General features: G+C 44.7%; 1 protein-coding gene and 1 pseudogene across 2 annotated transcripts in view; one reads left to right on the top strand and one right to left on the bottom strand.

The window, feature by feature from the left end:
- COL8A1 (collagen type VIII alpha 1 chain) overlaps positions 1-26,379 on the bottom strand; it is a 94,027-nt gene that overhangs the window by 43,064 nt on the left and 24,584 nt on the right. Inside the window, exons 2-3 of one of the 2 annotated variants that reach the window (XM_083171966.1) lie at positions 1,822-1,960; positions 31-108 (exon numbers count right to left, since the gene is read on the bottom strand). The gene's annotated coding sequence lies outside the window, so the exon portion shown is untranslated. The remainder of the gene's footprint in view (positions 1-30; positions 109-1,821; positions 1,961-26,379) is intronic. The other variant, XM_083171967.1, reaches the window with a different exon arrangement.
- LOC146060851 (U2 spliceosomal RNA) lies at positions 5,170-5,305 on the top strand (annotated as a pseudogene).

The following is a 26,379-nucleotide window of genomic DNA, read 5'->3' as shown; positions in this document are numbered from 1 at the left end:
TGTCATTATAAAGACAGTTCCACGACTTACATTAAAGCTTGTTGATGCTGAATCACGTGGTTTTTACTGTTCATATAAATGTAGATTTCGCTGTTTTCCAGTCAGCACCTGCAATAAAGAAGATGTTAATGTAGGCCATCACTAATACTGTGCATATGGAGATGTATCAAACCTTCTAAAGAGCGGACAAGTAGACAAGCAAGTACAGTCAATAAAATGAAAGGGCAATTTCTCCACTCTCTAGATGTCTCCATACCCTCCCTTTATAGTGTAACAGCTGTTTTATGCGCACCAGTCAACACACCTTATACCCCTTTCAGACCTGTGACCCGGCAATTACCCGGGTCATTTTGGCAGGTGCAGTCTGATCCCCTTTCACAAAGAGCAGCAAATTACTAGATTAAAAATGTCAACCCGGTAATTTGCTGAATTACACGGGCATTTCCTCAGTGTGAAAGGGTCAACCCGGGTTGCAAATCCTGGTTGCTGACCCTGTTTAAAAGCAGGGTTGGTGACCCAGGAGTTAAGACCTGGGTCAACCCTTTCACACTGAACAAATTGCCTGGTAGAACTGTCTCGCCCAGTAAAATGATGTTCAGTGCATAGGTGCCGATTTATGTTTTTGCTGGTGGGTGCTCAAGCCAAAAATATAGGGAAGTGGCTTCATGGGGAAGGGGCGGGGTCTCAAAATAATACCAATTTATATTACACACCACAGTTATATTCTCCAATATTCAAATTGCGGCAGCAGAGTTCCCTTTTTTACACATTACAGCAGCAGAGTCCCCCTTTTTACACATTACGGCCACATACATAAATGCCCCCACAGTGCCAAGTACACAAATGCCCCCACAATGCCAAATACATAAATGCTCCCACAGTGCCAAATACATAAATGCCCCCCCCCCCCCCCAGTGCAGGTACATAAATGCTACTTAGTCGCACAGCACGCCCTACTCAGCCGCACAGCATGCCCAGAGCATGCACATGCTGGCCGGCCCACAACCGCATATTACTCCGTGGATGGAAGACACTCTTCCCGCCATCCTGGCATACTATTGCCAGGTGGCAGGTCCGGCGATGCGGGTACTGCAGCTGCAAATTAGCAAGTTAATATGGCAGCCCAGCAGCAGGACTAGGACCCGTGGGTGCTCATCAATTTCCGTGGGTGCTCGGGCCATTGAGCACCCACAGAATCAGCACCTATGGTTCATTGTATCAATGTGGGCTGAAGAGGTGTCAATCATAGGGTCTACAGTAATTAGGTTGACAGTATCTAGGTCGACATCAAAAGGTCAACATGACAAAAAAGGTCGATTCGGAAATGTTAAATACATGGAAAGGTCTACTGAATTTTTCCAATTTTTGTTTTGTGTCAATTTGTAAATTTTAGTAAATGGACCCCCAATTTGTGTACCACTGTGCTTAGTTACTTTCCAAATCATAGTCCACCTCGATGGTACTATGATTTGGAAAGTAAAAAAAAAATTGAAAAAACTCATGTCGATGTTTTGCTTGTGTTGACATATTATCCATGTCGACCCAGTGCATGTTGATTAACAATAATTGACCAATTGATCCAGGGCTGCAAAAATCCCCGTCCTTGCATAGTGCCGTCTAGTAACAGATGACCCAGGTTTGCTTACGACCTCAAACAATTATTAAAATAATGGGAAACACATTGAAGCTACACTCTGGGCTGGCCCCAGTCAGTAGTCTGGTGCTCGATCCAAGTGTTGTCAGATACAATCATTCCCTGATGGACATCTGTCCCACAGACTGTGTTACTCCACAGCTCCATATGCATTGTACATATATTACCTTTTCATTTGGCCTTCAGGTGCCTAATCACAGCTGCTCATTGTCCACAGTACACAGCGATGGTTCAAGTTTGTGTAGCAGATAGCCTTGTATCCTTATGATGCAGACCTGTAAGACGTACAGAAGACCAATGTTTATGCTGCAATAAAAGGGAAAAGGGCAGATTAATAATAATACAATATTTTACCTTACATGTTATACACTAAGGGGAAGGATTTACAAAGGGACATCAAGACCAGTCTACTGTATAAATCATGCCACAAAAGCCTAGAGTTTTTGGAGCTTGTCTCTGATTGCTAAAGCCATCTTCTGATGGTAGAACCAGGCTCTTTATTTATTTATTAACAGTTTCTTATATAGCGCACACATATTCCGTAGCACATTACAGAGAATATTTGAACATTCACATCAGGCCCTGCCCCAGTGGAGCTTACAATCTATATTCCCTACCACATATACACACACACAGACATTCAAGGGTTAATTTTTGTTGGAAGCAATTGACCTACCAGTATAATTTTGGATTGTGGGAGGAAACCGGAGGAAACCCACGCAAGCACGGGGATAATATACAAACTCCGCATAGTTAGGGCCATGGTGGGAATCAAACCCATGACCTCAGCGCTAACCACTACACCGTCTGTGATGTTCCATAGAAAGAGCTATTGGAGTACAGTGGGCTCCAGGTTTCCTCATTCCTGCTGAGTCTTTCTGTGCACATATATAATCTAAGGACTGGTATCCCGAGGAACACTCCTGAGATAGAACCTGGCAATGTAAATGTGGCCAATGCGAACAGTAAAGGAAGTACAGGTTTTTGCATTTGCATTCCTTATAATTTTTTCAGAAACCCACTGCCAATAAGGATACAAACGTAGTGGATTACAGGGGAAATTCATATAAATATTTCTTAGATGGATATATTTCAGTCCATTATATCAGTGTCCTGTAATCAATAAACCACCATGAAATCAACTAACAAGCATAATAATGAATATCACACAAATAATATTGTCAAGCTAATATTGTTGGCGCCATTGTTCTGGGATAGTATATAATGATAGCCCATGATGCATTGCAGTCAGGACTTATCTAGTGGTAGATCCCGCTCTATCCAGTTAGCTGACCTTCAGTAACTTCTATCAGCTTTGGGGCGTCCTTTCTGTGCACTTAAAATACACAGCATCATACTAATAATGAAAGCCACAAAAACACAAATGAATGAGAACTGTTTCAATAGATAATTAGGTAGAAGGGCACAGCAGCAAAAAAGAATGGCCAGCTTTAGAACTATCCAATAATGCACAATAAAAACTAACAACATTGCTATTGTAGACAGTTACCGCCTAAGGTGGTCAAACAGAAATCAGAACACAGAGGTACCCTTTCAGCTCTCTACCTTGATTACCCAGAATGTACCCAGAATGTAGGTTGAATATCATGCCCCCTGTCAACTAGATAGTTTAAACTGTTTCACCCAGACTAATGACCGTCCTTTCTTTCATATCACTATATAGCGAACGATAAAACACCAACCAAACCAGGGCCAAAACAAAAAGGATGTGGACGCTGGGAAGGTAGGAAATAAAGAGACTTTGGCCCACAAATGCAGCATATGTAAAATGTCTATTTAGTTTAACCATATAAACAAATCCACACATATAAATATTGGGGTGTGCAGAACGTGATGGATGATTATGCAAATTAGGAAAAAATTATATTCCACTCAGTTTACTAAATGCATCCGATTGGAAGTCGCCCTATTCTCACCCTTGGAAAACCTCAGACCTAAAGGACAAAAGGAAAAGAGAATTTAACGACACACTGGGCCTGATTCAGTACCGCTCGCTAGGCAGCGTTCATTCTCCGCTGAGCAAGCGGCTTAACGCTGCCTGGCCGAATGACCGCCTCCCCCCCAGCCACCGTATCCCCTCGGTAGCATGGGATAAATGTGACGGCCGCCGACCATCGAATGATTTATCTCTCCATCGGAAATAAAAGTTAAAGGTGGCCATACATCAGAAAGATATTGTACCCAATCATAGAATCTCAATTGATTGTAAGATGGATTGTATGCAGATTGTGTGCACATCTTGTGTACACAAATCATACAATCAATCATAAGATGGATTGTATGACTGATTGTATGATGGATTGTATGCAGATTGTGTGCACATCTTGTGTGCACAATCATGCAGCAGATGGATTGTATGACTGATTGTATGATGGATTGTGTGTAGATTGTGTGTCCAAAAACCACCAAGGACTGCCGGGGATTTCAAGGGAAATTGTACACAATCATGAGCGCAATCGATCTTAAGATCGATCTTTCTAAAGTATGGCCAGCTTAAGTCTAAACTGACTTTTATTTCCATTGGAGTCCGCCGAAGAGGGGGCGGGCGCTGTTGTCATGTGACGTCATCCGCCCACTCAGCAGGCATCGACCCCCCCCACCATCGAAACAGGCCAGAATTCAGCCCACCTGCCCATTACTAAATCACCCCCACAGTCAGCTCATTACGGAATGAAAGATACAGAGATAACAAATGCACCTTCACATACGTGTATATACAGACATATATGCGAACATAACACAGAAAAAAATATTTTATATTATGTACATAAAATAAATAGCAACAATTCAATGTAACTGAAACCACCCATTCCAAACTCTGACAATAGAAACCAAAACTACTGTATACGAGCGAGGAGACACGCCGCCTGCAATCTTTACTTGCAAGATCGTTCCACTTTAAAGCCTGTGTTGAATTATTGCCTCTACCCACTTTCTTGAAATCCACTTCCACATAAACTAATGCTCTTAAAATATCTGTAAATCTATCACAGTAGCTGCTTATGAAACAATAACGCCTTTTATTTCCCAGGGAATTAGGTAATTATTTACCTCAGCAGCCCGATAGAGTGCTTAAATCTGACACTGTAAACGTCGGGAATTAGAAGCTGGTTCTCCAGGTGAAATGTGAATGTTTCCCAAGCAAACTGAAGAATGCCCTTGGAGGGTTATTCACTAAATAAAAGGAGCAAATGCCAATCAAACATTTACTTTCATTGCCTAATTTGCATGTAAACAATTGACTGTTTATTGTTTTCTCTAAGTTACCATAGGATACTGCACATTTTCTCTTTGTTAGCAAGTAAGTTTGAATCTACAGAACCTGACAGTGTTCCCTTTACATCCCAATTAGGAAACGACCTATAGGATCGCTTCATGACAAAAGAGAGTACATTTAGGGTGGTTTATTCTGATTTTTTTCTCACATATATCAGTTCTTCCATATATATATATATAGTTACTATAGAGCAGGGGTGAGATTACCAGGCCGAATTATCGCTTCTCTGCCTTTTGGCTAAGATCAAGTGTAGTATCTGTTCTTATCAGTGGATATGGACTGGCCTCTGGCAGAGAATAGAGAAAGGCTGGACTGAGTAGCTGCTCTGATGGGCAGAGGGTGTGGGACCCCTCTTTTTTGCCTGGGAGTGGTGAAAAGTCTGGCTGAGTACCTTCACCTCTGCCTTTGGTAGGAGGTGTTGTTTCCGTAAATCCACTGGTAAGAGGGGGGGAGAAACACTGGGCCTAGTAGTTTGACTCTCTTGACGGGGTTCGTAGCCCCCGAAGGATGAGACAGCGAAAGGCTCAGTCTAGTATCCATTCCCAAGGAGCGGAGAAAGGCTGGGACTGAGTAGATGGCTCCTGTTCCAGAGGTTCGTAGCCTCTGATGGGGAGACCGCGAAAGGCCCAGCTTAGTACCTTAACCTTTGGATCGGAGAAACACTGAGACTGAGTAGATTGCTCTTCCGAGGGGGTCGCAGCCCCTAAGGGAGTCAGTCGAAAAGCCCATTGGAGTACCCATTCCCATGCCGGGGGCTGGAAAATGCCCTACGATGGGAACGGAGAAACCTTGGTCGGACGCTGATCGGTCGGTTGCTTGGAGTCCGAGGCTGCACTGTGCCCCCACGGAAACTTGGGGGTGCCGAACATGCACGGGTGATCCCAAAATCACCATGCACTAGTAAGCACTTGCACTGCGCACTTCCCCTTCAGGCGACGCATCACGTCCTTACCTCGTCCTTTTGGATGAGGTAGGACAATTTTTCACACCCCCACCCCGGCCTTCTGGATGAGGTATCTTTATTATTTATTTCTCTTCCCCTCTCACGTTTGTCACTTTTCACGTTCCTTGTTTTTTTGTAGTTTGTCACGTTTTTTTGGGTAGTGTGGTCGACCCTTTCGGGCCTTCCATTTCCCCAATGTGCCGAAACTCTCGCCTTTTGGGGAGAGCTTCGTGCCCCCCGAGGACGACCCCGAGCCGCAAGGCGGAGGGAAGTCTACTGAGGGTCTCTCCAAACCTTCGGGTGCGGAGGACCCAACGTCCTAACCCTTCCGGGGGTTGAGGAATGAGGGTCTCTCTAAGCTTCGGCGAAGAGGACCCACCGTTCCCTATTTTCCCCTCTTCGGCCTTATGGTTGAGAGGGGTTAGGGGAAAAACGGGGCCCCGTCTCCTTCGGGAGATGGCCCAATTCGATTGCACGGCCCCCTTTGCACGTGTTTAGGCACAGCACTGGTGGTAGGGAGCACACCTCGGGCTCCTGAGTTTCTTCAAACTCAGGGGTGAGATTTTTGCTGGTGAGCGATTGTGACTAATGGTGCCCATACATCGCATTGCACGCAAATCGCATGTGTTACAATGGGATGCGATTCAGCCCACAACGGGCCGATCAGCTCACCGTGTATGGGCACCTTAAGCGAATTTGACTATATGTACCAGCAATTTTTGACTAAGCGATTTTGTCTATACTATACTAGAATTAACATTCTGGGTTGATACTTGCAGATTGCTTAGTGAATATCGCCCCCAGCAGTGAACATCAGTGATTTTGACTAGACAGCCAGCGATCTAGCCAAAATTTCCTAGCATGACAACTATATTTACTAAACGATATTCACTTATGCGGGGCCGCGCATTGCTATCGCCCATAGGGCAATTTGTCTAACCTTGTCAGCGATTTTTACTAACCTTCTAAGCGATGTTGTCTATGTAGTCAAAATCGCTTCAAAGGATCGCTCTGGCCCTTATTCTAGTTGAATCGCACGGATGCGTATTTTTGGAGAGGAACCAAGTGTTCTTAACTCCGCCTTCCGTACGGATTGCTCACACCGTTCGAATGCAGTAAGACACTGACCGAACGGACCGCGAGTGAATTTTTCATGTGAACACCTCCTCCATCTGTGGGAACCTCCCCCATCAGTCGATAGTCGCCGACCATCGAATGCTGGACCGAGTGGTCAGGCAGCACCGAGTGCTCCAGACCACTCAGGCATTTCTCCGTGCTAAAGCAGGGATATGGGCGGGCAGCTGGCATCCGGCTATGTCATATGTCCGCCCCCCACACGTGACTCACGGCCGGATTACCATACGTACGCCCAGCTTTCTCATGGGAACGCCCATGAAATGCATATGGCAATGAGCAAAATCAACCCTTCACGTCCCTCTCCACCCCCTGCTCGGATGGTTCCGTACCTCGCGCCGTGTTCGAACGTGTGAGGCGTTCGCACATGCGCAGATACGCCTCTGCACATGCGCAAACACCAACCATCGGCCGGCCGGCCGCATTCGGAGCCATCTGACTCAATCAGAATAAGGGTCTCTGTGTGTACACCCCTTTACTTTGTCAATATGGCCTACAGGATATAACTATCTATTCCATAGATTTTCTTCCATTGATAGATACATCTCATCAATTCATCAAATGCTGCTGAGCATATATTCTAGAATAAAAAAAATAACATTATAATTATATTGTTAGATCAATTGTTAGAACCCCACCTCCATTTATTTAATTTATTTATTATTTGATTTCATTGACTGGTGAGCAGGTACACACGACAAATGTATTGGAATGGTTAAGGCCCGCATACACGGGGCGAAGGGTTCCCCATGCTGAGCCATGTGCTCAAGCACAGATCTCTCAGCACACACAAGATGTGTGCTTAATTTCGAAGAGATGTAGTCAGATTGCTTAGAAATAGCCTTGAAGTTGCCCCGTGTGTACGCGCCTTTAGTCTACAGTAAAGTGCACAATTGTGTAAAAGAAAAAGGTTAAAGTGGTGTATATACTAAGCCTTAGCTCATACCTCCCAACTGCCCGATTACAGCGGGCCAGGTCCCACTAATTGCAGACTGTCCCGCTGTACCACCCATGGGTCACAGTGTCCCGCTGGGGGGGGGGGGGGGGGTAGTGGAACAGTTAGGGAGAGCAGCAATTACTGCAGAGCAATCGTTGTCAGCTAAACAGATGCTGTGTGCACTCGCGCAGTATCTGCACATGCAGGGAGGGAGGTGCGGAGGCTGCCCAGAACCTCAGGGAGCGCTAGGCATACCCCAAATTGTCAAAAACAGGAGTCATGCCAAGAGGCCACGCCCCTTTGCCCAAACCCCTGCCCACCCATCTCGAAACCTCATCCCTTTTTCAGGTCGGCCTGGGCATACCCCAAATTGTCAAAAACGGGAGTTGTGCCGAGAGGCCACGCCTCTCTGCCTAAAGCCCCATCCCTTTTTCAAGTCGGCCACACTTTTGGCGCAGCAGTTCCCGACTTACAAGTTGTGAAAGTTAGGAGGTATGCCTTAGCTGGAGATAAAGAGGATGACGATAAAGTACCAGCCAACCAGCTCCTAACTGTTATTTTTCAAACACAGACTGTAACATGGCAGCTGATTGACTGGTACTTTATTTCCATTTACTTTATCTCTCTCCAAGGCTTAGTAAATGGACCCCTTAATGAGTAAATGTAGAATTAGTGGTTAAAGAGAGGTAGTAGAGAAGAAAAACAGAACCAGGGAAAGAGATTGTCAGGATCAGCAGAAAATGTACAAATCAAGTCTATAATCTCCATTACATTTTCCTCCTAACATTTTACAAAAGAGCAGCTGAATGAGCAGTAATGTGTTTTGTCAGAAGACTATAATAATTTCACTTTGCTAGCTCAATAATTCACTCATTCATTACTGACTCCCAAAAGACCCCAAACCTGACAATTTATGAACAGGGACAACTTCACTGGATTCTGGTCCTGAGCAAAGGCTTCTGGGAGCTAGAGGTGAACAACTGCTAGGGAGTCACAGATTGCCTACCAAATGTCCTAGTTATATCACTCAGAGTTTTTATTTTAAGTCAGGAATGTGCACATGATCCACTCAGATGCCTGAATGCTGTAGATCCTCCAGTGTTTATTTCCCCTGAAGATCTAGACAAAAAATACCTGAAAAATAAGTGAGTCATTTAGTTATCTATCGGCCATGTAAGCTCTGAAGTAATATTGGACTTTAATTTATTTTGGCAAAGACTGGGACCAGACTGGCTGAAAACCAACTTGGCACTGACAGCTGACATCAGGTTTGCAGATGTTCAGGAATATCACCAAATACTTGAAGACCGCGGAAGAATAAAAATGCAGAAAAGCAAGCGACAATAATCCGAGACAAGCTAATCAGTTAGATTCTGTCTCTAATTACCAGGCTAGATTTCTCTCTGGCTGTTCCGACCATTAATCCAAATCTGACTTGTCTTGATTTTACATGTTCATAAACAAGGTTTGAAGTGGATGTAAGAAAACAGATTAAAGTGTTTGGGAGAAGAGAAAAGCAATTTTCGGCTTTCAAAAATAAATGGTGTTTTCACCAGTAATGAGGTAGGCAATTTGGCCAGAGGCTTAGCCTGCTGAAGATGGGAAAAACATGCCTGATCCAGGTCTAGATTTTTTCCCCAGAAATGTTTTTATAATGGGTTTCGTTGGACCTTAGGAACGTAGACACTACAGCAGTGGGCAGCAGAAGACAATGACACCCTTATCTCATTTACAGTACTTCTGTTGACTCAGTCTGCCAGCTAGTAAAGTCCACAAGTGTAATCCTTGTCGGAGAGCTCCCCAGGTGTATTTTGCCTCGTTAAAGCTCTAATAAATAACCCGATTCTATTGGCAGGGGTGACGCACCACTGTTTAGGCTGACTTTGTAGTGTAGGGTGGGGGGGAGAGGTATATTTCCGGCGCACTTCAGGAACATATGTGTAGCAGAAGCTTCTCAATACTCCTTACTGTGAATATAGGGTAGATTAAAAACCACAGGACGAGTACATTGCAGAAATTACTTAACTTGGTCCAGTCACCTGCATCGACATTGCGTGCACCAGCATATTATATTGCAATTTTATTGGTAGGGGCCCCACTGGTCACTTCCCCCAGAAGTAAACTTTATTCCAGCCCATACTAACATTACATTTAGGGCCTTATTCAGGGCTCCATGGACCAGCGATGCCTAGCACGAAGTAGTTGCGTCCATACTTTTCACAGACACTTGTGCAGCACAGATCTGCGACGATGGAAGCAAGGTAGCATCAGACCGCCAGTGATTTACATTCTAAAGGCAACCACACACTAGTCCGATTTGGGCCGATTTGACTTGATTCTTACAGATCGACCCAAGAAATTGGCCCAAATTGGAGGTGTTTGACATCCGATCCAATGCGCGCATTGGATGGGATCTGGAGGTTGGACCCCCCTCCCGGCAGTGGTAAACGGATCACATGTGATACATCGCATGTGAAAGGACCAAATGTGATTTCTACACCAACTACAACTGTATGCCAATTTTTTTTCACTAAACAATAGCAACCAATAAGACTACTGATTTCACTATCCAGACAGTCGCATACCCTCCAACATGACCCATTGCATTCGGTGCACAATGCTCTGTTCCTGGACGTCCCTGGTAATGTATGATTGTCATCACCTGTGTTGAAACGGGATGCTGTCATTTGGTCTACTGCATTATGGTCGACAGTCATTAGGTCGAATCCATTAGGTCGACATGCTAAAAGGTCGACATGACTCTAGGTCGACATGGGAAAAGGTCGACATGATTCTAGTTCGAAAGGTCATTAGTTCGACAGGTCATTAGTTCGACAAGGTCATTAGTTCGACATTGTCTATGTCGACTTTCACAAGGTCGACATGGAGTTTTTCACTGTTTTTTGAGCCAACATTTGCCGACAGGCGGTATTTCATGCCCTACCATCCACTAGGGCGTGGTGGGAGAATAAAATAGTGTGCCGAGCGTAGCGAGGCACCGTGCCAGACGCATAGCGAGCGCAGCGAGCGATGCGAGGGGATGCAGTGCACTTTAAACTGTGTCCATGTCGACTGTGTTGACATTCAGGTAAAAAAACAGTGAAAAACCCCATGTCGACCTTGTGAATGTCGACATAGACAATGTCGAACTAATGACATTGTCGAACTAATGACCTGTCGAACTAATGACCTTTCGACCTAGAATCATGTTGACCTTTTCCCATGTCGACCTAGAGTCATGTCGACCTTTTAGCATGTCGACCTAATGGATTCGACCTAATGACTTTCGACCATAATGCAATAGACCAAATGATCCCAACCCGTTGAAACACCCTTCTCGTCAATTACCTAGTTCCACACAGGTGCTGGCAATCCTACATTACCAGGGAAGTCCAGGAGCAGAGCATGGTGTACCGAATGCAATGGGTCATGTTGGAAGGTATGCAGTTGCAATCTAGTTGCTGATTGGCTGTCTTGGCTCAGAGAACAATCTTGTTCCTAAATGGAGTGTTAGTAAATAAGGTAACAGTTATAGTATATGAATGCAGTTGTTGGTCATTGATTTGATAGTGTCATAAGGGATCACCTAATGCTTAAATCAGATTGAACCAGCATATAAACATACCACACAACTGCCCCCACATTATGGCCCTCATTCTGGTCTGATGGCTCCCCTGCATGTTCGCACAGGGGAGTGATGTTTTGCGCAAAAACATTTTTGCGCATGCACAGATGCATTGTACAAACAGCCACGACAAATTGATTATTCGTCGACCGATCGCGCACAGCAGTACGGGTGGGACTCTTGGGGTGGCGGGCCTTGGTCGCGCCCATGGGAACACCCAACATGTCATGTGCGTTCCCATGGACATTTGCCTATGATGCGGGTGCGGGGGGCAGGCAGCTGATGTCAGCGGGTGTTAGCTGCCCTCCACGTCCACCAGACACCAGAGAGAAGATTTTGCCCCAGGGAAGCGTGGCCCCGGGCAGCGTTTAGAGGACCCACAAAGTAGAACATTTCACAGCTTTGCGGGTCAATCAGTATCACCGCCTATAATAACTCACCTGTGTCGTCATTGACTGCACATAGAAATAAAATGTAGCAGAACTTTATTTCACTTAAAAATGATTAATACCGAATGACTTCAAGGCAGAATGAATGGAATCACAGTAAAAGTATAGTAAGAAACAAATAACTTCATTGCTTTGCATTCAAAAAAATCCCAACTTCCACTCAGCAGTTTGTGCATCTTTAGATATATCATTACACAGAGATTGTAACTATAACCAGCAAGTATGATGAATATCTTTTCAGTTAGTACAATGTGATCTATCAGGAGACTTCCAGTACAACTGTCATCTCCACATAAATTTACTTTACTCCCTCTAATTAAAACGTCAAGGAACCATTTGTCTATTTGACTGTGAGTTAAAACAGAAATATCTTTGTAATCCTCCCAGACAAAACAAGTGGCAGGCCGGTTCTGAGCCAGTCTTCCCCCTGGAAGATTGGCAACGCAGCTTGGGGAAGTGTCAGGTCTTGGCGCTGCCAGGAATTAATGTCTCCAAAAACACGAAGGTTCCAGGCAAAGGAATGCCCAGGATTTTGTTAGCAAGGGATAGAAATGAATTTGTCAAAAACAGAATAAAATACAGTCTACATAATAAAGCACAGCCGCAGGCACCTATCCCTTCTGGTACTGATACACAGCATGCTTGCCTACTCTACCGGAATGGCCGGAAAATCGTGTGGTGCCCCTGGCCCTTCAGAAAAGTGGAAATGTCCACTGTACCAGTACCCAGTAGTTTGCATCCCCCGCCAGCCACTTGACCCCCCCCCTGTCCTTTTTCAGACCACAAGTGAGTGGTCCAAGGGGCCCTATCATGCAATTTCTTCTGAATTGTACACTCAATAGAACAGTGACATGATTGTGGCCTTTGCAGTTGCCATGCCCTCTATCAGGCTGCCAACACCTACAGCAAAGTCCGCACTTAATATGCACAGGAGTACATTTACTAAAGTGTCCAGTTTGTTAATTGGAGATGTTGCCTATAGCAACCAATGAGTTTCTACCTAACATTTATCTAGCATCTCCACTTCTAAAATGTCAACAGTCTGTTCTATGCAGATATGGGTGCTGCTATTATCCTGCTTTGTAATACGACATTTGGGTCTAAGCTCTACGGAGTTGGCACGGGGCTTTCCAGTATACACTGGGCTGTACTTCCAATAACTGGAGTGGTTCAAACCTCTTGTATTCCAAACAAAAATATTCTCTTCCAATTTCCATTCTAGCATGGAAACACAGATTGTCCAACCAGGGGATTAAATGGGATTAAGCCACAAAAATGAATAATTGGGATTACTTAAACACAAAAAAAAAATGGGGATAAGGATCCAATAATGAAGCATACTGACATAAATGAAGTAATCTTTTTTTTTATTTATTTTTTAATGGGAAGCCTTGAACCGAAAATTAACTAAGCCTGGGAGACATTGTCCTAGTTGGCCAAGTCATGCACCTGGAGGAGCAAAACGTCATCTACCAACATTCCACCAGCATAAGTAAGACTTTATTATGACAACTCTGCTTATTGGAGAACAGTGCTATGAACTGGAACAATCATGCGTGTGCATCCACATTCCATGCTTCCAACCTAATGTCTGTGCAGAACACACAGTCACAAACGTAGTTGTATGCGGTGGTGGTGCTAGTTCAGATTTACACCGAATAAAATGTCAGACTGTATTAATATTCAATACCCGATACATTGTGTATGTAATGAAATCCTTTAACTATGCTCTTATGAGTTTCAGTTGGGTGTGGGTTGGGGAGCCGTACAGAGGAGGTCATTTGATCTACCCTGTGAGTAAGGATCTCAAAAGTTTCTTTCGCATCTTTGGTGAAGGACACCACCGAAAACATCTATTACATGTGGAATCTGGTGCCTACTAGGCTAAAGGGAATGTATAGTGGTACCTTGGACTACTGCTGGATAGTTGGGGGGGGGGGGGACATGGGTCATGGCATTGGGGGTCCAGAGCTTAGAAAGTGATTGTAGTGATTTTTATTTGAATTTATATAACGAATGTGAGCGACGCTGGCATATTTACCAGATATTTTGAACATCTCTTACAGAGACGTTGGCCCTCAAAGGGTTGACAACCTTTGAACATGTCCTAAAGCTGCCCAGATAACTCCATGACAGTAGTTCATCCAGGTAGCCGCACATTGGGGCCGATTCTGCTTCACACATAGTGAACCGAATTCGGCCCCTGCCGCAATGGTCAAGTTTGCCCATGCGCATTTCTGTGACATGAAATACAATGGTGTCTTTACTATAATCCTTAGGTTTAGTTATGCGGTGGCAGCCACTGGCACTGGTTTTGCCTATCACTTGAACCCTAAATAATTTTAATTGGTCCTGGACCATCAACCCGAGGCACCCCGGCACACCAGGGTGCCTGAAAACACAGTTTTGGAAGCACTGAGCTAGATGCATCTGGTCACTGCATAAAAGGTAATGGGGGAAATTTACTAAGATGTGTATTCTACTTCACATGTTATGTTGCTATGGGTAACCAATCCTGTCTACTATCTTCAAGAGGGTGCTAAATAAATAAGTAGATTCTCATTGGTTGCCCATAGCAACACCACATGTGAAGTAGAATACACATTTTAGTAAATTCCCCCAATGCGTCTTTCAACCACCAGCAACATTGTACCACAATGCAAGCGTACCAAAACTTGTTTTAAGCGGTAAAATGCAATAAATCGCCGCTAGACTCTCTACAAGCCAAGTCTTTTTGTTTCTCCATGTTATGAAGTTTTATGGCTCAAGCATCATAAATGTAAAGTGAGGAATGTTTTGTAATATGCCTCATTTCGGACTTATAAGTGGCGTGAAGTCTCCTTCTAGTACAGTCGTTATTGCATTTCTGGGGTATTGTTCGGAGACTGATCTGGGCACGTAGAGGCTTCATGCTGACCATATGCCAGGAAAAACTTGACAAAATCCCCTTAGTATTATGTTTCTCATGAAAACAAATCTAGCAATGATGAGCTGCCAGAATAAGAAGGTAGCATTATTTCTGCAAGCTACCAGCATTCCAATGGCAATACCTAAGTTTCTGAAAAACTCAAATGTAAGAGGAAATAGAGAATGTTTGACATTTTTCCTGTTATTATTAAAGGTTTCAGACTGTCCCGTTTAGTATTCACATAGAGGCTATCTGTGCAGACAATGGTTCTAGAGAGCAACAGTTGTGTTTTATTGCCTCATTTAATGATCTCGCACTACTTAGCAGAACAGATGTAATCCCTATGAGTGACCAGCTAACTCATGGCCCTAATATATGAAAGTCAATCTCCATATATGGATACTCTCACTCATACTAGCCTACTGTCCAGAAGGAGGTTCCTCAAAAAAGTGTTGCTCTCCCACCCTTCCGGAAAAGAGGGCAAGAGTCCTGGAGCTGGTCACTGGGTGGTCCCAGTGGCCAATGACGTGATATGCTCTAAATTGTGTCATCTTAGCTACGGTACAGCTGATGGATGGACTTTTATTCTATAGGCCATTAAAACAGACCAGTGCATCCCGGTCCACCCTGTCCCAACCCTTTTCCCTGTACCTGCTCAGAGTGGTCCTCCTCCATCTTCTAAGGCAGGGATGGGGAACCTTCAGCCCTCCAGCTGTTAATGAACTACAAATCCCATACCATGCACTGCTACATTTTTGCTATTTGGCCATGCTAAAACTGTTGCAGAGCATGCTGGGATGTGTAGTTCAACAAAAACTGGAGGGCCGAAGGTTTCCCATCCCTGTTCTAAGGTCTGCCTATTGCTGCAGTGGGAGCCATTGCACGTGTTAAAAATTGGACAGACCATAGGAAATTAGTATATAGATCACCACTTGCAACCCATCACCACAGATGGCCAGATTAAGAAGCAAGAAAAGACCTAACGACCCATGGGGCCGCGCATCGGAACGGGATAGCATCAAAAGGGCAGCGAAATGGCCCAAAACATGGCCGATTTACATACAATCAGTCGAGATTGTATCTAAATTGGCTCATTTTGGGCCATATCTTCATGGTGTGTACCCCACATAAGTCCTTCCAGTGGAAACTATTTAAACTATTTTATACCATTTATTTATGATCAGAATATTTCAGATAACATTAGCCAGTTAAGTTTAAACAAAAAGACCAGAATTCAGTTAGCTACAGTAGAGTACCGCAAGGTAAATGATACTTCGGGGCTATCCAATTGGCCTAGAAGCCAGGAGTTCTTGGGGATAAATTTTTCCCCTGCCTCAGCAGGTCAAAGGAAAATCCCTGATAACCAGCGCAGGTTACGTAATTATGTTAACTAATGAACTAATAAACAAACTAATAAATTAAAGTTTATGCCAATTGATAAAAATTTCAAGTGGAGTAGAGAAGCTGATGAGGTTAAATATTAGGGCTGATTCAAGGATGGACACTATAGCCTCTGCACCCTTTGCAAGATGTGCCTGTACTAAATACACAAAGGGTATTTTGTACAGGTGTCTAGTTTCGGCTTGTGTGATCCACTACTGCATCAAGAGATACCACTGCAGCATCGGATCTCTCTGCGTGACCATTAGACATCTGAACAACCTTGATGTTACTCATGATGTATACTGAATACACCCTGTCAGTGCCAGTAAAGGCACTGGTTTCGGCAGGTCCAGAAAACCCCCATTTTCTGGAATGCTGCTGGTCCCCGCTACCAAATGCCAGCATCATGACACATGCTGTTGCTTTAGGGGAACTGCGAGTGCAATTGTAAACCCAGATTTGTACATGTGCACTGTGGATCCTCAACACACACAGATCTGAACATGCTCACTGTGGATCCTAAACACACACAGATCTGTACATGTGCACTGTGGATCCTAAGCACACACAGATGCGCACTGTGAATCCTAAACACACCAAAAAGATCTGTACATGCGCAATGTGGATCGTAAACACATACAGATCTGTACATGCGCACTGCAGATCCTAAACACACACACAGATCTGTGCATGCGCACTACAGATCCTAAACACACACATATCTGTATATGCAAACTGTGGATTCTAAACACACACAGATCTGTACATGCGCACTACAGATCCTAAACACACACACAGATCTGTACATGCGCACTGCAGATCCAAAACACACACAGAGCTGAACATGCGCACTGCAGATCCTAAAATCACACAGAGAACTGTATATGCACACTGTGGATCCAAAACACACAGATCTGAACATGCGCACTGCAGTTCCTAAACACACACACAGATCTGTACATGCGCACTGCGGATCCTAAACACACACAGATCTGAACATGCGCATTGCTGATCCAAAACACACACAGATCTGAACATGCACACTGCAGATCCTACACACACAGATCTGTACATGCGAACTGTGGATCCTAAACACACACAAATCTGTACATGCGAATTGTGAATCCTAAACACACACATATCTGTACATGCAATCTTTGGATCATAAACACACACAGAGCTGAACATGCGCACTGCAGATCCTAAACACACACAGATCTGTACATGCAATCTTTGGATCATAAACACACACAGATCTGTACATGCGAACCGTGGATCCTAAACACACACAGATCTGTACATGCGAATTGTAAATCCTAAACACACACAGATCTGTACATGCAATCTTTGGATCATAAACACACACAGAGCTGAACATGCGCACTGCAGATCCTCAACACACACAGATCTGTACATGCGAACTGTGGATCCTAAACACACAGATCTGTACATGAGCACTGTAGATCCAAAACACACACACAGATCAGAACAAGCGCACTGCGGATCCGAAACACACACAGATCTGAACATGCGCAGTGCGGCTTCTGCAAACATTGGCCAACTGGAAGAAATTCCCCATAGCGTCCAACTCTGCATCTGCCTCAACGTTCCCGAAAAATCTCATTGCCAATTGTGGACATGAATAGAAAACATTTTGGGGCTGATTCTGGTTCACTCGCAAAAGCAAATTCTCTAATGGACAAAACCATGTGCACTGCAGGTGGCGCAGATGTAACACGTGCAGAGAGAGAGAGATAGATTTGGGTGTTATTTTGTTTCTGTGCAGGGTAAATACTGGCTGCTTTATTTTTAAATCAAACTCTCTCTGTGCACATGTTGCATCTGCCCCCCACCCCTTGCAGTGCACATGGTTTTGCCCATTAGAGAGAGGATTTGCTTTTGCATGTGAAACAGAATCAGGTCCTTTGTGCAGACATGTTTTTTAACACAGACATTGAGTAATTCATTTCTAGGTACAGCGAATACATAAAAGAACAGTTACAGGGTATTAATACAAAGTACATTGTTACAGATGGAAAGGTTTACTATATATGAAACATAGACAGTGAAATAAAACAGGGACAACTGTGACATACATGAATTAAGGAGGATTATGTAAGAATACTGATAAAACCCATGTGTCAGGGATCACAGACAGAGACTTTCATCTTGTACATATTCCAATATATCGCTTCAGTATAAAAGGAGAAAGGTATAACAATGCATAATACGAATTACATTTTATGATTTTGCTTCACTGCTAATCATCAAGGTAATTGCTACATCTTATAACCATATATACTGACTGTGCTGCTCTCTCTATCGGGAAGGGGCGGTACAGTCCGCACACAGGGGGCGTGGTGGCTGTGCGGGTCTTGTGGCAGCATGGAGAAAGCAGGCATCATGCATTTAATAGTGGGGACAATGCCATAATTACATGATTCAGCACAAAAAGCATAATTCACATTGGACCCCTATGAGACAGCCCGTCTCTCTTTAAGTGGGCAGCCATAATGGTCTGAGCAGCTGAATTATAGTGCGGGAGAATTGCCCATTTGCCCAAACTATATGCAAAATCAGATGGTATTTACCCAACACAGAAAAATATAAATGTATATGCAACCCTTGCAATGCAACATTAATTATTCCAGATTCAAAGTTCCTTGCAATTTTTGCTTTGGTTTCAGATCAGAATAAACCTACTGTGTGTTACAGGGTGTCAGACAATAGTCACAAATTTGTATGGCTACAGCGGCGGCTGCTGCCCATGGTCTGTAGTGCCACTTCCTGTGAAACTAGCCAATGGGAGTCAGTGTGCAGGCTTATTGGCTATAGACAGGCTGAGCGCTGTAAGCCGGTGTTTAGTGCTGTGGTGGTGGCTGATAATCCCTGTGTAAGGCAGGAAACACATATCATACATAAAACTTTACATGTATGTTGATATGTGCTGGCTGGCTCTCACCTGCAATCTTTGGTCGGTGCTGCGGCCGGAGGCAGTAGCCGCCACTGTATAGCTATAGTGATTTTGCCCTTCCAATTTATGCATTCCCATCCTAATGCACAAAGTATGTGATGACAATGTTGGCACCATTACAGAACTTTACAGATGTGAAACAGAAGAAAATAACTGCAAATATTAATATTGTCCTCTAGATTAATAAAACATAGACTATCTTAAGAGACTGTGTGTCCCAAACTCAGTCCTCAAGCACCCTAACATACCAGATTTTATGCATATCCATGCTTGAGCACAGGTCATTAACGGTAATTTTCACATCAGTCAGTTTATTTATGCAGCCTGTGCCTAAGCATAGATATTGTTAACATTGGGCTGATTCAGACCTGATTGCATTGCTGCAACGTTTTGCAGCCCTGTGATCAGTTCCCCCCCCCCCCCTTTCACATCGGTGCAAAGATTAAGAACTCCACTCACCATTGAATGGATTCCCCACCAGGGGCGGATTGGCCCACCGGGAGACCGGGCCATTTCCCGGTGGGCCGGTACTGATTTGGCAGCTTTTTCCTTGTATGGGCCGCCACTTTCCCCTGGCTGGGCCACGGGCCTCGGACTACCACAGCGGTTAGTGCCTGCGGCCGAACTGAGCGGCTTCGGCGTGTGTGGCCTCAAGCAGCGTCTCACCATAGCAAGTAAGTGAGCCCCCCTCCCGGCTGGCTAATTACCGTGACCAAGCCTCCCCCCACTCATTACCATGACCACCGCCCACCCCCGCTCATTACGTAACACCCCCCGTTTATTACCACTCGCTCATTACCATGACCCCCGCGCTCATTACCGTGAAACCCCCCCCCCCCCCCTCCCCGTGGGCTGCTTAAGGACCTTTCCCCGGCCGGATTTTGTTTCCAATCCGCCCCTGTTCCCCACCCATTGTGCAGCACAGCGTAAGTCAATACTTACGCTGAAAGGGCCTTAGGGATATCGGGGCCGCTGGTAACATCAACGGCCCTCCCTCCCAACGGCCGGGCCAGTCTGTGTATTTGTGCGGCACTTCCAAGTGTTTCACATCCCATCCCATCCCAATGTGCGGTCCTGTGCACATTGGATAAGATACGGAGATCGCTTGTGCTGCATATAAGAGTTGTTGGATACGGCAGCGCTTGCTGGGGGTTGCATATGATACATCGTATCATATAAAGGGCCACATACAATTTGTCAGATGCCTGCGCATCCGATCTTCGACTCCGACCCTTTCCTGGCAGTGGTATCTGCCACTCGGGAAGGTCCCCGGTGGCTCAAGGAGAATCGGATGGCTTCTCACAGTAGGGCATGGCCACCTTTACACAGTACTGTTTCAATACTGACAAAATGACAAAAATGCAAGTTAAGAATGCAAAAAATATAAAGTTCATTATATTTTGCAGAAAAAGGCTCAAGTTGGCCATACAGTTATATAATGTGTGCCCTTTTAACCTGATTCATTGGTTAAGATGGGTGTGGGTTGTTAGGTCTACACCAACTAGGTCGACAAACATTGGGTCGACACCACTAGGTCGACAGGCAGAAAGGTCAACATGTGTCTAAGTCGACATGAGTCTAGGGTCGACACAAGCATTAGGTCGACATGGGCAATGTTGACAGTCAAAAGGTCGACATGGGGGTTTTCGCTGTTTTTTTACCTGAATGTCAACACAGTCGACATGGACACAGTTTGAAGTACACAGCATTCCTTCGCATCGCTTGCTTCGCTCACCATGCTTCGGGCACACTATTTTATTCTCCCACCATGCCATAGTGGATGGTATGGCATGAAATACCGCCTAGTTGGTGTAGACCTAATGACCGTATCCCGTTAAGATGCGGAGATTGCTTGTGTTTCACATAACATTTGTTGGATCCGGCAGCACTTGCTGGGGGTCGCATATGATACATCGTATGGTAAAGGACCACATACAATTTGGTCTAGCTGCCAGAGAGCCCGGTGGATCCCCAGCAGGCAGTTGCCGAGGTATCGCATGCGAGGCTGCATGTAATACCTCGGATTAGTGTATGGGGGCCTTAAAAGTTGACAACAAATGTTTAGAATGAAATCTGTTCCTAGAACAAGTGTGAATGTTATGCAGGGAAACAAAGCAATCCCCCAGATTACTGAGCTTCTTGTTTCCTAACATTATCTTCATACCCTAGAAACTGTTGTGGGTGGAGATTAGCAGTTTCTGGTCTTCTAACCACTTCAACTAACACCAGCAATCCTGCCACTTTGACAGTCGCCTAGATTGTGTTTCTTCCCAATTCTAGTGTTTGGCCTTAACAACCACTGATCCTCATCACCATGGGCCTTATTCTGGTCTGTGCGACCGGAGCCGAATATGCGGCCAGGACCGTGCGTCCTAAACCCTGCCTTCTGTACGGATCGCTCACTCCGTCCGAATGCGGTAAGCCGCTGACCGCACAGAGCACGAGTGGATTTCTCATGTATACACCTCCTCCATCTCTGGGAACCTCCCCCATCATTCGATGGTCGCAGACCATCGAATGCAGGACCGAGTGGTCAGGCAGCTCCCGCTAGCTCAGACCACTCGGGCATTTCTCCGTGCAAAAGCAGGGATCTGGGCGGGCAGCTAACATCCGGCAATGTCATATGTCCGCCCCCTACACGTGCGTCACGGCCGCATTACCATACGTACGCCCAGCGTTTTCATGGGAACGCCCATGAATCGCGGGGCGTATGCATATGTTAATGAGGCCAAACAGCCCTTCACGCCCCTCTCCTCCCCCTGTTCGTAGTGTAAACAATTCATGCGGAATTTGGACGTATGTCCCTTTCGCACATGCGCAAATATGCCTCTGCACATGCGCAAACACAAAACATCGGCGGAACGAACGCACGCGGACATATCCGCACCAACCAGAATAAGGGCCCATGTCTGCTGGAGCAAGGCAGTGCATACTGTATGCTACCATTGGTGTGCTCTGCTCTTCTACGAACAATGCACCCTTTACAGGGTGTATCTTCTCTCATCCAATTCTCATAAATCCCCTAGTGTCTATATACTGCCAATAGTTTCCAGTGGATTAATAGGCAACATCAACATTGATAGAACTCCGGGTCCTATACCCGGAAGTCCAAGTATTGCAAAGGACATTGCAGACGGTGAGTGGCCGGATACGATACGGATGGCAAAATACGATCCTGCCCATTGTAATGAATAATAGTTGAGCCACAATTGGTAGTTTAATGGTGCACATTTACAAGTTGATGAAAACTATCAGAATTGCATTTTTTAAATAAAAGCTAGTGTTTTTTTTGTTACAAATAAACTTTCTAATTTTACAAAAATACATTCTGTATACATAATATACAAATATACATCATATTTAAGTGTGAAATTTGACAGCATGCAACCGTCTGTTTCTAGTGAAATTCAGATCTTGTTGGATCCTGAACTCTGTATTATTTACATTTATCGATGCTTGGTTTACATAACATAAAATGAGACATTGTCAAAAGCTACAGTATGCAATTTCCATCTGTCACTAGTTTTGTACAACCTGTTGATACGCATGCTTGCTAATTGTTTTTCTTTAGGGGTGTTAATTCATAATCATATTGGCCTAATTACATCTCTGGTTCCACTGGGAGTGTATTATCATATTGCATACCTCCCAACATGACCCTATCCAGGAGGGACACATTGCTCTGTTTCTGGACTTCTCTCTTAATGTATGATTGCCATCACCTGTGGTGAAACACCTTTCTTATCAATTACCTAGCTCCCCACAGGTGATGGCATTCATACATTACCAGGGAAGGCCAGGAACAGAGCATGTTCTCCCTCATGGAGAGGGTCATGTTGGGAGGTATGATATTGGTTGTCCGGGAGTCTCCCAAATCCGCATGCCCGATGCTAGGAACAGTGGGCCAAGTCTCCTAGAGCCCCCTCATGGCAAACTAGTGCCGCCCACTTGCTAAATGGACAGCTCTATGATGCAATTCAGGCTGCATGGCATCATCATGGCCTGCCATTACTTTACCATGCAATAGCCACCACACCCCTTGCACTACACACTGTGCCATGTCTTCCGTACTTACCCACCTTGTTGCCCAGTCAGAAAGAAGTTAACTATGCATACAACTCAATTTGAAAAGCAGTTTAATTGACTGAGTTAATGTAATGGGTTTAGTTATACATAAAGTTTTTTGAAGCTACTGATGTGACACTAGAGGAAAAAGTGATCTATACTGTAGGTGTGAATGGTTGCTTATGTGGTACTGCGTTTTGTATACAATTGTGCAGGCTGCTAATACAATGCAAGCCTTCATGGATGACAAGGATACAGGGCTTATAGTTTGTATGTCACTCCTTATTGCTGTTACGTCTACATGATTAGTTACATATGAGTCAAAAGTAAATGCTATATTTGTGGCATACTTTCCATTATGTCAGCACACACATATGAAGAAGTCCAGAGCACCAAACCTTTTTTAAGAAAAACCATTAAGAAATATATTTATATTTTACAATGTCATTCTGAATCAAAATATGCTGTAAGCAGTTAGTAATTATAGTTTTTGAGTTTCTTAATGTAACAATATCTTTTATCATTATGCATTCCTCAAATACAAGGCTTTATCAAAGTCATCCATTGAAACTGGTCATTTTAAAACATAGTAAGTGTCCGTATTATAACTGGCTCAGTTCTACATTCCACAGTCATCTATGTTCATACAAAAATGGTTTACATTTCTTCCTTAATCCTGCTTTTAATGTCAGCTTTTAAGTAGGATGTGCCAAAACCACAACCAAGTACATCTATTTTGTTAATAAGATTTAGCAAAGACCTTTCACTGAAACAGGACCCACCCTTTGGAACGTGGGGCTACAATGTCTTTAGAACCTGCCAAACTTGGGGAATACGTGTGATTTTATTCTCTTGTACATTGCCAAAGTGCTGCAGAACACAACCCTTTTAACACGAGACAACCGTTTAGTCTCAGTGCATTCTGAGGTTACAGATCTCTCAGCCTTACTCCTGCAATAACTGGCTTAGGAGAACATTATCTTAACTGCGATCATCAGGAGAAAAAAGCATCTTTTCTCCTCACATACATCCCGCCACACATCGCAAATCCTACTAAACGCATATGTACTAAGATATGGGATTAGTATCGCAAAGGGCAGATCTGGTGATAAGATCTGCCCTTTGCAAAGCTGCAGGCGGTGGGGTGAGCGGGTCACGAGGCTCTCCCCCTCCTGCTGTGCCCGGCAGCCTCCTGCTCAGATGGCTCCGCCTCCTCCTCCCTGCACCCGGAAGAGGTGCAAGGGAGAGGAGGACACTGGTCCAGGCAGCACAGCAGGAGACTGCCCGGACACAGGTGAGGGGGTCACGCGGGGCGGCGAGGGAAGCGAAGAGGCCTATTGACTTCTATGGGGTTATGCCAGATAGAGGCATAACCGCCTGCGGCGAAGATCCGGCGGTGGGGCTTTAATGCATATGAAAATGCGGTAAAAATCCAAATAACAGGGTTTTTACCGTATTTTCAGTATAGTACATCCCGCCCATTGTCCCTGATGCAGAGCTAAATGCATTTCAGACATGTATGTTTCCACAATCGGTGCACCAAAATACACGCGTTTCGCCGCTCATAATGCATCACTGTATTATGCCTACCCCTATGTGCAGGCTTGGTTTGCTAGTCATCATTATAATCATCTGGGTACATGTACACAATTTATACTTGGTGCAAATAATACACCTGGCAGAGTCACACATATGTCCAACTTTGGATAGCCCATAGTCACAAGGAAACATCTTCACTGAACTTTGCTGACGGGAGAATGACCTGTTACAGTCCAGTTAGGCTTCAGCTGAATCACAGCATTATGCGCGGAGCAGTGTGGTTTTAATGGCGCAAATAGTAGCATCTTGCCCACACCCCTCCAATCAGTACAGGGGCATATTAAAAGAGGAGGGGACCAGTGTGCATCTCCACCTGTCCATTCTCCTCTTTAGACAGTAGTGAGCAGACAGTGAGTGCACTGTACATGTGCAGGTTTGTAGTGCGATGGCGTGTTGTCCAATTTCCTGACATCTTTTTAACTGCTCAAGCACAAATCACTGGGAAAATGGCTGCTGCACCATTTCCTGTGGCAGAGATTGAGTTCTTCTGGGCTTAGGGGCTTGTTGAAATGGCACAGTATTCACTCATTACAGATACTCGCCACTGCGTCTGAACCTCCCCCTCAATCAGTCGGTCGGAAGACTCCAAAAGTTGGCAAGTATGACTGTAATAACGCATTAACAAAGCACTTCCACAGGGTAACCTATGCTTCCACAGGGTAATCTAGGATTACAGGGATTGGGTTGCACTCCAATGGCCACTCACCTGTGGCCCCTCGCACTTGGAGAAGTGGCTATGGTTTCGAGAGTTGTGATGAAGGCTGCAATTGTGCCCCGGACATACTGTATATAATTATAAACTAGAAAAAGTTGCATGATGTTAGTGAATGGATACACACACACACAAACACACACACACACAAACACGCACACACAAACACACACACACACACACACAAGGGCCTGATCCGCACTAGCACTCAAACATCCTTTCCTGAATGGAAATTCACCTGTATTTAAGGTCAGTTGCATATATAGTATACGTTATATATTTTTACATAGAGGTGGGAGCAAAATACAAGGAAAGTTTCCCTCCCATAAAAATTCAGTGTGTTGGGATGCAGCCATTTTAACAGTGTCAACATAATAGCAGTCGACAATGTTTGAGGGATACGTTTAGGGTACTTGAGTCCCTAACCCTAGTGGATTACTAGTGGGTAGGCACTGGCGGGAGGTTTAGGGGAAGAATACTCACTGGAATGCTGGAGTATCGGAGGCACTACCCAGACGTGACTGTCACATGACCACTGGGACCTGATAGTCGCTGTGGAGCCCCTGCAGCTGTCAGGTCAACTGAATTGTCACTGGGCAACCAGGGAAAATATCACCAGTGTCTACACATGATGAATGTCGACATATCACACCCAATATGTTTCAGCCACATATTCAAAGTCTGAACCTCGCAGCTAA

Source organism: Crinia signifera, chromosome 2 (genome assembly GCF_055691185.1).
Source record: "Crinia signifera chromosome 2, ASM5569118v1, whole genome shotgun sequence".
Lineage (NCBI taxonomy): Eukaryota > Metazoa > Chordata > Amphibia > Anura > Myobatrachidae > Crinia > Crinia signifera.
This window is presented reverse-complemented; position numbering and strand designations above follow the sequence as displayed.